This window comes from Leptonychotes weddellii, chromosome 3 (genome assembly GCF_054177405.1).
Source record: "Leptonychotes weddellii isolate Sample4059 chromosome 3, ASM5417740v2, whole genome shotgun sequence".
Taxonomy (NCBI): Eukaryota; Metazoa; Chordata; class Mammalia; order Carnivora; family Phocidae; genus Leptonychotes; species Leptonychotes weddellii.
The window spans coordinates 79,171,165-79,186,059 of record NC_138371.1 but is presented as its reverse complement, the minus strand read 5'-3'; the positions used below and the strand labels follow the sequence as shown (position 1 = coordinate 79,186,059).

The window sequence follows — 14,895 nt, the reverse complement described above, 5'->3', positions numbered from 1 at the left end:
ATGGGACAAGGGCCCCTAGTTCACAGCAGTTGGACTAGAATCCCTTCACTGGGCCATGTCACCTATGTGACATTTGAATTGGCGATTGCAACTGGAGCTTATGTATTCTAGTATTCTAGCCTTCTTTACTTGCCTGCTAAGGACAAAAAGAAGCTGAGTTGTCATCCAGATAACTGTAAAATTCGTGTCTCCTTTGAGTATGACTTTCCAAGTTGCCTCTTCAAGGTGGGAATATGAAGAAATGGTTCTTTCATATGTTTAGGTGGTTATCTACATAAATGAAACTTTGGAAAACTTTATCTTTTGCTGATTCCCATAGACACTAATTAGTGCCCCTGTGGCATACATATCTCCAATGACAAATCAAAGACTCAGCCGTGGGGAGATGTGGCAAGCCTCTGTCCCTGGAATGGGCCCTCCAGGTTCAATTGGAACTGTCAGTGGCAAGTGTCATGAAGAGGTTGTAATGCCCCTATTTGTTAGTTATGAGTTTTACATGTTCAGTATTTTGACCAGTAACATTTGACTCTAGCCAGGATTAGAATTATTTTTAGGTAATATAGGCCAGGCATGAATCGTGCTCTCAAGGAAATCTACATGATGGTTACCTTTGAGATGCTTTGCCACTCCGTGGGAACGAATAGGAGTCTGATTATGAACATGAAGTAATGCTGAGCAGACCTCGAAGACAATCCTGGCTCTCTCTTACTTACTACGTTACTTTGGGCAAATTTCTTTTTGGGCACTCTTATACATGTGTTTAAATTAATAAAGACACCAGTTACCTATAGAGTAACAAAGATTAAAAGAAATAATGTATATAAAGTGCTAGATATGATAAATGGGCACCTAACAAGTATTCAAAACTTATAGAAAATCATTGTTAGAATTATGCTTCTCATTTGTATGAAGTTCTTTGGGCAGGTCTGGCTTTGTAGCTTTGGGCAGCTCTGTGCCTTCTGCATTGGATCATCACCTTTCAGTAAACAGGTTCTCAATAGTCACCTGTATTCTGAACCATTTTGACTCAAACCACCTAGAACCCTTCTTACTCAACCTATTCTTGATTTATTCAAGCTTCTGATTCTTAGACAAGTCTTCTCTGATATCTGATACTGTTCCCATAATAATGCCTTCTGGGTTCCATCCTCAGCTATGGCTCTAGTTAGCTCTACATTACAGTAATAACAATGTTTACCATTTGGGGGCATCTACTATGTACTTGACACAGTGCTAAGTGCTATCACAACGAAGATCAGATTAAACCTTCACAACAACAAATGAAACACAGATGTTATTCCAAGAATGTATGATACCAAAGTGCAACCTTTGGCCATTCTGAGCCACAGTCTGTATAGATCCTAAGCCCTGAAACTTTACCCTGTTGTAGGCTCCATGTTGAGATTCTGTTATGTTCAACCTGGTCCAGAGAACAAATGCGAATCATATGTATATTCTCTTTTATGCCAACTAAAATTCTATTCAACTTTAAAGAATCAATTAAAACTCATTCTCCTACCCAGTGTTTTATCTGGCTTGCCTTTCCCTCATCTGAACTCATATAGCAAATATTCATTCGCTTAATTATGTAATTATTCATTATGCATGGCTTTAGTGTATTTCTTTGTAATTTATTTTGAAAACTTATTAACCTTTATTATTGTTGTTCAACTTTTTGTATTTTCATATTGCATATCTTAATGAAAACTCCTTAAAGTCAGACATTATAGACATTATGTCTAACCTCAACAGAATCTGGCTGAAAATAAGTTATATATATCTATACACACACACACATACTTTAAAAGTTATTTAAACTTTAAAAAGTTTAAAATATTATGTGACTAATAGCATTTAATGCTATCTTTTCTAATTTCTGAGCAAAACATCTCTGAAGACACAGAAGGGGCAAAAACACGAGAGTAAGAAAAAATTAGAATCTAGGGATAGCATGATTATAAGAATAAAGGGACTGAACTGAGGGGAGGAAACCCCATTAGTCCATCTATGCTTTGTTTCAAGAACAATAAAGTCATCATTGTATCCATTAAGGATCAAAGAGGCTCATGTCTTCAACTGCCTGTCTTTTAATTCAGAGATGGCATGTGTGCCAACCAAAAATCAGGCGAGAATTCCTCTACTGCACAGCTGTTGTTTTCTGAAACAGCCAGAATTCTGTTGCCCTTTATCCATTCTCTCATATTATAGCCACACAGAAACTAAAACTCCCAGAAAACAGCACAGTAATGATAGCGGGAGACGGGGCAGTGGGATAAGGCATCCTGCGAACTATAGTAACGAGTATGTTGCTAAAGATGGAGCTGGAGTTACTGTCAGGAGCACTGGTAAAAGGGCAGTCTGGGGACTTAATTTTATATACATAGATATAATTAGTCCATTGTACCAGAGGAAAGCTGGAGATGACCCCACCTGTATCTAGCAAAACTAAGTAGTTTGTTGACTAAAAATTTGGTGGAGAATGGTGGCTATCAAACAAACTGCTCTCAAGCTGAACCTAACTCCAAGAAGGGAATTCAGCCACCCCTCTGGATGGTGAATTCAGTTTAGAAATAGTCACATGAGCTTTTGTAACCAATGGAGACTCTATTTGGCCCGAGGTAACAAGAAAATGAACATATAAGTAAGTAAATGGGTACATAAATAACGGGCTTAATTTTTTGTGTAACAGTAATCCAGAGGTAGTAACTTCCCAACAGTTGTAGTGTTTACTAAACAAAATATCAAAGACACGGGGTTCTTTTCCCTTTCCCTCACTATCTTTAGAATGCAGTTTTTATCCTATTGCTGATCTTCTTATGGCCAGCAGATGGCTGCTTTACCTTTAGCATTTCAACTGCATGGATTCCAGGCAGGAAAGACAAGCAGAGGGCAAAAGTCCTGTGCAAGTTGAACCTACCCTCTTTTAAATAGCTTTCATGGAAGGCCAATTCAGTGATTTCTACTTATATCTCATTTTTCAAAAATATATCACATTTGCTTCAAAGAAGACTGGGAAATGTAATTTTTAATCAGGAGAATTCACTGCTATAAACACAATAATATCAGATAGAGATAGGGCTAGTAAAAGATCAGAGTTAAATGATAGAGTGGATTAAGAGTGAGGCGGGCATGGGGACATTCCTTAGATCATATAGGGTTTTGCAGTCTGTGATAAGGAGTTTAGATTTTATTACTTGATGTACAACTATAGGCCGCTGAATCTTCTAAGCAGATGAGTCTCTCTGTTTGGTGGAGAATAAGTTAGGAGAGGAAGGGGGAAAAAAGGGGGGGAATACTATTAAGGAGTCCAAACTATTCTTGACCCAGTAAGATCATGGTAGCTCGTGCTAGCTTGATTGAATAAAGATATATGGAAGAAAACAAATTAAAGAATATTTTGAGCATAGAACCGAAAAGCCTTGCAGATGGATTGAATATGGGTGGCAAGGAAGTGGAAAAGCTTCTGGGTGGAAGAAGACTTTCTTCTAGATGGAGAAAATGGATTGATGATAGTGCCAATCACTGAGATGGGAAGAACCAAGAATGATATGGATTTGACAAAGTGATTAGATTTGGTCAAATAGTTAGATTTGGTTGTGGGAAGTTTGAGATTTCAGTGACATATCAAAGTCAAAGTGTCAATGGCACAATCAATTATGTGAGTTTGGAGCTCAGGAAATAGGTATGCCCTGGAGGTATAATTTTGATGCCAACAACAAACAGATGATATTTAATGCTACAGAAATAGTCAAGATCCCATTAGGACAAATTGCAGACATAAAAGAAGGCTCAAATCTGCAGGGTAAGTCTGCAAAGGAGTTGAAGGAGTGACTAAAAAGGTGGGCACGAACCAAGGGATGTCCCTGGATTTCAAGAAAAAAGGGGTGCCTGAGAATATTTAAATAAATATGTATATTTCACTTAAGTGCCTGTAGATTCAGTTTCTTTGAAGGCAAAAATATTTCAAAGGAATTAGAAATTAGGCAAAACTAGTGGATCTAAATGTTGGTATTGTGACTTAAAGATGTAACAAAAACAGAGATGTTTGTTTCATGTGTAAGTAGTTTGTTTCATGTGTAAGTAATTTATAGTCATATGTGAATATACGTCCATATATAAGTAATGTTTATCCCTACATATTTGAATAAAATCTAAGCAATATTAGATATCTTTACATGTTTTAAATGTTATCTTTCTGCTCTTGGTAGAGGAAAACTCAAAATTTATTTTGCACTTTTAACTCCCAGAAAAGGTATCAGATTCTAGTTCAAAGAAGCAATCTCTCATTACAACATCACAAGGAATAAAAAAAGTAAAAATGTCTAGAAAATGATAACTGGCTTCAACATGCAAAATACATGTTCAAAGATAGAATCAAAGGGCAAACATCAAGGTAAAGATAAAGAAATAAACTACACACAGATAATAAAGATAATCCACAAAACTAAAAAAAATACTTTAATTTTATCTTGAGTAAATTGAGTAGATATATTTTTGAACTTTATTTTTCATTTACAGTTTGCCCCAGGATAAAATGATAAGCTCTATTAATCAGGAAAGGTTAAAAGCATATTATTTCTTTGGTAGATAACAGTCTCTGAACCAAGTTGTTTGTAACTTCTGTCCAGGTGTACTATTGTACCTCAGCAGCAAATCACATGAAAATGTAACCGTATGTTTGATTTTACCCACCTAAAGAAAAAAAAAAAAATCCCACAAGGAACATTATAAGATAATGGAATGTGTAAAATTAATCGTTTTTCAAGGGGTCTTTTCCAGTTTTATTCTCCTTGGTTGAATTCCTTTCTCAATTTGGCCCTCAAGATATGCATTCTCTCCTTGGAAGATGTGTTTGTGGTGACTGTCCCAGGGCCCACTTCGAGTCAACTCGCATTTATCAAACAATTCCCGCTCACCCAAATATTCCCAGTGTAGTCACTACCAGCAAGTGTCCTTTATTTGTACTCTCTATTTGTACCTGGTGGATTCTATATTATATTAATTCATAAAACCAACTCTGCCAGACTCCCTACGGTTACAATTATTAAGGCTGTAACTGAAACGATATCTCTCATATTGATCTTCAACCAGAAGTTCTTGTCCTGAAGCTTTTGTTTCACATTAAGCACTAATGATCATCTCCACCAAATGAGCAGTTTAATAGTCACAAAAAGCTGAATGAAAAGACTTTGATCATCACCTTTGAAAGAGCCAAATTCCAACATCTTTTCCATCCATAATTGGCAAACAGTAACAAAGCTTTTTTTTTTTTTAAAAGAAACAAACAAAATGCTTTAAAGAGACTTTATTATTATTTTTTTTAACAGAAATTCTTTCTTTTTTTGTTTGTTTCTGTCAAGTAATTTTAGCCTTACACACTCTATTTGTTTTCTAGGTCACAAAAGGATTGTTTGCCTATGGGTTATTTTTAATATTCTGATTTTTAACAATTCTTAAACCTTCTTTCTATAGGAACTGAAGTGTTATAAATTCAGTTGAAATGATAGAAAGTAGGAAGCACTTTAGAGTGCCTATTTGATTTATCTGTTAAAAGAATTGGTACAGATTAATCATTGTAGGCTCCCCCATGTCTGGAGGGACAGAGGAACTACTTGATGGTTCTTTCATATTCACATCTCCTCCTGGAAAAAGTAGAATAATGATTCTATAATGAATCCCCTATATAAACACAATGTACCCTGAAAAAATATTAACAATATTTTTGTAATTGATCAAATGGGAAAAAAATCTCTTTAGGTATTAATTAGACATATTAGCATTATTCACTCGAATGCTAAAAAAGTAACAACACTACGGAGACTTTTCATATCCAAATTTTAAATCAACTTCATATTGTAGACTATTAATTTTCCCTGGGAACCTGCAGATGCATAATTTGAAAATGGACACTCTGTAGTGGTAGACTTATACATACAAGGAAAGAAAACCAGAGAGGGTTAAAAAACATCAAGCCTGACTTTTTATGGGTCATTAGCTCTTTAATGCATCTCGAGGGCTCCTAAACCAATGAACTGAGAGCCTTGGGAAACCTCTAGTCTGACCTGAGTGGAAGAAATAAGGAAGAGCACAAGGATTACCAGTACTCAATGCTATTAAAATATCTACAGAAGACTAATTTGAAAACGTATTAACCACGTGGTAAGTTAAGACCCATCACAGATCAAAAGCTAAGTTTGGGGACAGGAAACAATTGGTGGAAGTAATTGGCAGATATTCAGGGAGGAAAGAATGGAAGAAAGAAGGCTGGGATGGAAAATGACCTGATAGCCTTTTAAGGTCTGTGGTTGGCAGAGAGCCTTGTGATAATGATGTCCTTCCTTAGGAGACAAATGCCTGAAAAATGGAAACTCTGATGTCTCCAAGGATAAGGAGCAGGCTTCTGCATAGATGGAGGGAAGAAAAATTATCCCCACCACTGTTATTTTCAACTACAGATCTTGGGGTGGCTAATGTTCTTTAAAGTCATCTTCATGAGCCACTACAACTCTTTCAGGGCTTCTTCCTTGAACTTAGAAATTAATGCAATATTTTCAGGGAGCCTTTCTAACTACTGTAAACCTCTAGTATCTCTAGGGCTATAAATGATGATCCTTTTGAAAACCCAACCTAATGCCAGATGTGGTTTCAAAGGAAAAAGAAAAAGTCAAATTCAAGTCAAAGAATCGGAATAGATAACTATTTGAATAATAATAAAATTGGATAATATAAGATACAGTGTCTTAAAAATTAATATTTTGTGATACATTAAAAATAAAATATATATAATTGTCTAAAAAAATCTTTTTTTAATGTTGGGAAATTTCAAGGCAATCACTACACTGTCAAGTTTGAACACGATTGGCTTCCTGTATCTTGAAATGTTCTCCCACACCACCCACTGATCATGTGAGAAAGAGAGATGACCTCATTCCCTTAAGCAAAATACTTCAGGATGATTTTGTCACAGTTGAAGGATTCACAAAGATTATTTTATATTGATGGAAAATGTTAAGTGGGCAAATGATACAGGGAACTTTTCTATTATTCACCTATACAACAATACATCTTTTCCCCTCAAAATTATGGTTGTAATTTTCAGAAACAATTAAGGAAATTACTTAATAAGAAAATAGATCTATATTCTCAGGGCGCTGGGATCCAGCCCCACTCTGGCTCCCTGCTCAGCAGGGAGTCTGCTTCTCTCTCTCCCTCCGTCCCTCTGCAACCCCCCTGCCCCACTCGTACTCTCTGTCAAATAAATAAATTAAACCTTAAAAAAAAAAAAGAATAGATCTATTGCTTTGTTAATTTGGGAAATCTGTTCACATTATTCAAAAATAAGGTGGAACTGATATTCGTATGCAGGATACAAGCTATTAATAAATTAATCATTGTATATCCAAAACAAGTCTGGGCTTTGGGCAGCTGGTTAAAATTATTAGATGATAGCAGAGGAAATCTCCTTTCTCCTGTCTTCTCTATCACTTAATATTAAATAGTGACAACCAACTAACAAATAGGAAAATCTACATTAAAATCATCTTATACTGCTCAGATCTCTATTAGTTGCAAATGTAGAAACCCAATCTGAACTAATTTAACTAGAAAAGTAAAAGGGTATTGGCTCCCATATTAGTTATCTATGGTTAATACTAGATATTAGTTATCTATGTTGCATAATAGACCATCCCCAAATGTTAATTTAACTCACAACTCTTTAATTTGGGCAGGAGTCAGTAGGGAAGTTCAACTCATTGACTGGGGCAGCTCCACTCAGACCTGGAGGATTTACTTCCAAGATGGCTTACTCACATACCTGGAAAGCCAACGCTATATTTCCTGGAAGCCCAACTGGAGCTGAGAATTAAGGGTGGGGGACTCTATTTCCTTCCACATGGGTCTTTTATGACCTCATTCAGTGTCCTCATGGCACAGTAACTGGGTTTGAAGAGCTAGTATTTCAAGAGGACTAGATGGAAGTTGTATGACCTTTTATGTACCAGTTTTGGAAGTCATATACTGTTACTTTTGTGGTAGTTAGAGGCTTGCTAAATTTAAGAGAAGGGAATATAGATTCTTCTATTTCTTTTTTTTCTTTTTCTTTTTCTTTCTTTTTTTCCTTTTTCTTTTCTTTTCTTTTTTTTTTTTTTTTTTTTGAGAGAGAGAGCAAGTGAGGAGGGCCAGACGGAGAAGGAGAGGGAGAATCTTAAGCAGGCTCCAAGACCGACATGGAGCCCAATATGGGGCTTGATCTCATGACCCTGAGATCATGACCTGAGCTGAAATCAAGAGCTTAACCAACTGAGCCACCCAGGCACCCCAAGGAATATAGATTCTTAATGAGAGGAGTGCCAGTGTCCTGTTATAAGAAGAACATGTAGAATAAGAGATCTTGTGGACACCTGAGAAAACAAAATTTACCTATAATTGACATTTAGAAATGCTCTGTGCTCTGCCTCTGCCTAATTACTAATTTCTTTTTCCTCCACAACACACAGTCTTTCTCAAAAAGGGGGTAAGATAAGAGTTGGCAGTTCATATGCTTAAAGTGGTTTATTGTAGAAGAAAAAGTTCTTCCCCATTAGCTTGAGCCAGAAAATTCTAGGTAAAGAATAATTGGTTTTGTTTTGGTTATGAAGTTGTTCTTAGAACAATGGCTGATCAGTTTGGGTGGCAGATAAGGACTTAACAGGCCAGGTTATGATTTCGACAGTACCCACCAAGATCATTCCATTGGATTAGGAATGGCTGTCCCTACTCTTATCCAAGAGGAATTGCATTCAGGACACACAACATAAAGAATATTCAGTAGAAAATTTGATAAAAGAAAGGGGCTTTTGTATTTTCTACTTTTCATTTTCTACTGTATGTTCATTTGTTCATTCACTCATATATTTGTGCATACAGATCCGACAGGCAAAGTTCTCCATCAAAGTTCTCAAAAGGTGATCACCTTTTAGGGATCCTTGGGGGTTCCTTGCCTTTCAGGGGGTACCAGAAGTCAAATCCATTTCCATAATAATTTTAAAATATTATTTGCTTTTTTTAACTCTTATTCTTATTCTCTTAGTCTTACATGAATATAAAATGAAGTCTTCCAGAGGCTATGGGACATGTGATATCACAATAGATTAAATGAAGAAGCAGATGTGAGATCCATGCTGTCATCTATTAAGCCAGACATTAAAGACATTTGCAAAAATATAACGTAATGTCTCTCATATCACTACATTTTTCTTATTTCAAAAATAGTTATTTTCATAGATACATATTATTTACATTACTAAACAATGGGTTTATTCTTGTTGTGTTCTTAGTTGGTACCCTACATTGTCTTAGGATTTCTCATGATTATCTTCACTTTCTCCCATGGGCATGAATTTATTGCTGCTGGATGCTAGGCATGGTTGCTGTGATTTTCTCTATTGCCCTAGGAAGGATTTCTTTTGAAGAGTAGGGAAGAAGAAACAAAGATTACATCCACTGAGCTAGACATCAGAGTTTTATATACATGGTCTTAATCTGTGTGCCTTATGGTGGATTTGGTAGTATGGTAACTAACCTAAGGTTGCAAGAGCAATTGATGTGGCCCTGAATGAGGATACACATGTCATTGTGTGAATGATGCTGTCACCCAGGAGTTTTTCCTGCTTTTTAATCTATTTGACATGTATCCGTATTTATAATTAACTAGATGTGCGCAATGAATTCATCAGCTTTAGTTTGATCGCACCAGTATGTGGCGTAGTTCCTTTAATTTGATTGGGCATTACCAGTTGCCTTTCTTGATATTTCCAGTATTATCTTCATATGCTTTTATCTTTATCTCTTTTTTTTTTTTACAGGTAAGACAAGCCCAGACAGTTTTTCAGGACCAAAAACAAGGATAGTTCCTTTCTCCGGGCTTTCATTCTGGAATATACTTTCCACCTGTGGTATTACCCAGCATTGCTTTTCATTCCTAATCTGAGACCACCAATTTATTAACTTATTTATTTTGACAATGACTTCGGAGTGTCCAGAGGCTGATACCAAAATCCTAGAAGTAGGGTCTTAGGTCTTCCCCTTATTTGGGAGGGGAAATGTCTTCTGAAACCATGCTAGGTTGCATATCGTTAGGTAGGGTACGCAATGAAATCATCACCATTCCCTAGTGCAGTGGTTACAAAATTTGGCTGATCACAAGAATCACTTGGGAAACTTTTAAAAATACAGATTCTTGAACTCAATCTTAGTCTTATGAATCAAAATCTGGCTTCTACTATTCACTGGGTGCCAAATCTTATAAGCTTTAAAGCTAAACTAACAACAACAACCACAACCACGGCAACAATAAAAACTAAGAGTCCCCTCTATTTCCCAGCTTCTGTTTTAAAACTCAGCCTATGGAACCAGTAGTACAACCCTATGCAATGTCACCTTGCATTAAGAAGCTAGAGATGTTGGGGTGTCTGGGTGGCTCAGTCGGTTGAGCATCAGACTCTTGGTTTGGCTTGGGTCATGATCTCAGCATCGTGAGATAGAGCCCCGTGTTGGACTTCCCACTCACTGAGGAGTCTGCTTGAGGATTCTTTCTCTCTCCCCCATCCTCTGCCCCTCCCCCTCCTCTTTCTCAAATAAATAAGCCAGTCTTAAAAAAAAGAAGCTAGAGATCGCCAACTTCTATTCTGCCTGTAAGGTTCTAGCTCCCTCTATATCTTAGAAAATCTAGACGTATGTCTTAGAAAATCTATACTTTTTTTTTTTTGCAAATTTTTATTTAAATTCTAGTTAGTTAACATATAGTGTAATATTGGTTTCAGGAGTAGAATTTAGTGAGTCATCACTTACATATAACACCCAATGCTCATCATAACAAGTGCTCTCCTTAATACCCATCACCCATTTAGCCCATTTCCCATCCACTTCCCTCCATCAACACTCAGTTTGTTTTCTATAGTTAAGAGTCTCTTATGGTTTGCTTCCCTCTTTCTCTTTTTTCCCCCTCCTTTCCATATGTTCATCTGTTTTGTTTCTTAAATTCTATGAGTTCAATCCTATGGTATTTGTCTTTCTCAGACTTATTTTGCTTAACATAATACACCCTAGCTCCATCCTTTCCCTTGCAAATGACAAGATTTCATTCTTTTTGATGGCTGAGAAATATTCACACACACACACACACACACACACACATATACCACTTCGTCTTTATCCATTCATCAGTCCATGGACATTTGGGCTCTTTCCATAGTTTAGCTATTGTTGATAATGCTGCTATAAACATTGGGGTGCATGTACCCCTTCAAATCTATTTTTGTATCCTTTGGGTAAATACCTAGTAGTGCAATTGCTGGGTCATAGGGTAGTTCTATTTTTAACTTTTTGAGGAACCTCCATACTGTTTTCCAGAGTGGCTGCACCAGTTTGCATTCCCACCAACAATGGAAGAGGGTTTCCCTTTCTCCACATCCTCGCCAACATCTGTTGTGTTCTGTGTTGTTAATTTTAGCCATTCTCTCAGGTGTGAGGTGATAGCTCATTGTGGGTTTGATTTGTATTTCCCTGATGATAAATGACGTTGAGAATCCTTTCATGTGCCTGTTGGCCATCCGGAAAAATGTCTATTCATCTTCTGTCCATTTCTTAACTGGATTATTTGTTTTTCAAGTGTTGAGTTGGTAAGTTCTTTACAGATTTTGGATACTAACTCTTTATAAAATATGTCATTTGCAAGTATCTTCTCCCATTCTGTGGGCTGCCTTTTAGTTTTGTTGATTGTTTCCTTCACTGTGCAGAAGCTTTTTGTCTTAATGAAGTCCCAATAGTCCCTTTTGTTTTCTTTGCCTCTGGCAACGTGTCTAGTAAGAAGTTGCTACGGCCGAGGTGAAAGAGTTTATTGTCTGTGTTCTCTAGGATTTTGATGGTTTCCTGTTTCACATTTAGGTCTTTCACCCATTTTGAATTTATTTTTGTGTATGGTATAAAAAAGTGGTCCAGTTTCATTCTTCTGCATGTTGCTGGGTTCCCAACACCATTTGTTGAAGAGACTGTCTTTTTTCTATTAAAAATTCTTTCCTGAATAAAAAAAAAAAAAAAATTCTTTCCTGATTAGTCAAAGATAGTTGATTATATAGTTGCAGGTCCATTTCTAGTTTTTCTGTTCTGTTCCATTAATCTATGTGTCTGTTTGTGTGTCAGTACCATACTGTCTTGATGACTACAGCTTTGTAATATAGCTTGACGTTCAGAATTGTGATGCCTCCAGCTTTTCTTCTCTTTTTCAGAATTGCTTTGGCTATTCAGCGTCTTTTGTGGTTCCATACACATTTTAGGATTATTTGTTCTAGCTCTATGAAAAATGCTGGTGGTATTTTGATAGGCATTGCATTAAATATGTAGATTGCTTTGAGTAGTATAGACATTTTAACAATGTTTGTTCTTCCAATCCATGAGCATGGATTGTTTTTCCATTTCTCTGTGCGCTCTTTAATTTCTTTCATAAATGTTCTATAGTTTTCAGAGTACTGATCTTTTACCTCTTTGGATAGGTTTATTCCTAGGTATCTTATTGATTTTGGTGCAAGGAAATCTATGCTTTTTAAATACTTTCTCTAAGAAAAACTTCCCTAAGTGGAATGTGTGTGTGTGAGAGAGAGATAGAGATATAGAGACAGACAGACAGAGACAGAGATAGTCAGAGACTGAGAGAGGGGGAGAAAGAAGAGAATATCAAGTTGTTGCAGATCCAAAATGGCATTTTCCATATGGTTTTCTAAACTTTGTAGGGACTTCTCTCTTGTTGCCACTCACCAGAAAAATTCAATTTCTAGAGGGGTAAAAATTAATACATTTTCAGGGACTGGTTCTGGTAAGACAAACATTTAGGAGTAAAAGAAACTCAAAGACATTTTAAACAATCATGTTTACCAGTTGGTTCAAACACTTGGCAGGAACAAGGTTACAAATGTTTGGGGTGAGATGCTATTCTGTGCTAAGAGATCTGTGCATATGTAGCAGGGCCTCCACTAGGTGACACAGATGCTAAGAACATAGTCTAGTCCCAAGAAAGAGAATGAGCAAGATTTCAGGGGATGCAGCCCTTCAGCAACCAAGTGTGGTTCAGAGAAGGCACTCTCCCTTATAGGGAAGGATCAGGGTACCAAGGACTACCTGTCAAGGATGGGGGATCCATCTTATAGATTAAATCAATACTAGAGGCAGGTAAAGAACATAGGGAGGGGCCACAAGAATTCTCAGATTTAGACCTAACATTTAGGCCTAACATTAGAGCAGAGACTTAAGGTGGTTGCCCACCAACTCTGGGTCTTGAGAGCCTTACTGAATATTAATCCTCTCAAGACAGTGGGGCTAACATATACTTACTCCTGTGAGGACTGGCTCTAGAGCCATTAGAAGAGCTGGTCTTCAGAATCTAGCATAAGCAAAGATAAGAGAAAGTCAGCAGAGTTGTTGGGTATTGTCAGATATTGTAATTTCTTCATAATGAATGAATGATTTATTCATAACCAATGATTCATTATTATCAGCTTGAAGGGGTCCATGTTATTGGAATTACAGAGATTTAAGTTCTTTTTCTGGCTTAAGCCATGTTTCCTCTGTGTAAAGGGAATGATGATCAATGAGGAAAATGGAAATGAATTCGCTGGGCACCATCAAAGACTACTATTTTTCTTTGTACTGATAATAAATGTATCTTTGAAAAATAATCAAGTATATTAAGTATCTAAAAAGGATCAGATAGGAAACAGGAACACATGAAGGGGAAATAAGCATAAAGCAACTAAAAGGGTCACACAGTTCCAGTCTGAGTGTGAGAATAGGACACTCTAAAACGGTCTGTAGATGTCTTTGTTTTAGATTGTATCCCCCACTTTTTTTTTAAGCTAAAGATAAAATGCTGTCATTGCTTCAAGTTGGTTTACTTGAAGTAAAATTTATTAAAAGAAAAAGACACTGTCCTTAAATTGAAGTTTAAAGTTGGAATCCCATAAGAAGGTATTCTTTATAAATCATCAAGTTGGCATGGTAGAGGAAAAGACAGGAATGTAAGATTAGGCGAACCGGAAGTTTCTCTGCTGTGATTGCCCTTGCTCTTCAGCGCTCACGCTTTTTCTTTGACTAGTAGCCCATGGCAGTTGACTGCAAGCGGGGAGGTCAGCGTTCCAGCAACGCCGTTTCATGAAGAAAGGACAGAAACATGTAACCCAAAATGACATGGCCGCTGATGCAGCTGTTGCTCCGCTTGCTTATCATCGGAAGGATATCATGTGAGCTGAGTTGCAAAGAATAGCATTCGACAGGGTGAAGGGTTGCATACACTAAAGAGAAGGCAAGATTTTTGGTGAGGAAAAAGTCTGAAGGACAAGTGCCTTTAGCATCAGCTGAAAGTCTATCCATATAAATATGACCTCAAAATATCGGACAGCGCTGCATGGCCAGTGAAAGGAGAGCAAACTGGACAAACTTACTTAGCTGTGTTGCTTACTTAGGAATTCTCTCTGATGATTTTGACTTGAATAAAGCAGGACTGTTTCCTTGACCCATACGCCAATCCATACATCACCCTGACATTTTGGGAAGGAATAGTCCAATGGAAAGAGAGCAGCAGATTCTGCTCTGCGTGGCCTCAGGGAAACATGGTGTGTATTGGTATAGGATCAGATGACTAGCTGGCTAATGTGTAGTTACTTAATATCTTTGTGCCTCAGTTTCGTAATCAGTGATACCTCTTCAAGAGGCTGATTTTGTAGATCACATGACATTTTGGATGTTAAGTAAAAAATAAATATATTTATTATAATAGTAATTCTACCTGGCCTACGCAGGACTCAACACAATGTTTTGCTTATAGAAATCACCCCAGAAATGCTCATTTGAACTGTAGCTCGATTT

At 36.9% G+C, this 14,895-nt stretch overlaps 1 protein-coding gene across 1 annotated transcript in view; it reads left to right on the top strand.

Annotated features, from left to right (window-relative positions):
- The window catches only part of ARHGAP15 (Rho GTPase activating protein 15), a 588,861-nt gene that overhangs the window by 41,951 nt on the left and 532,015 nt on the right, over positions 1-14,895 (top strand). The gene's annotated exons all lie outside the window — the stretch shown is intronic.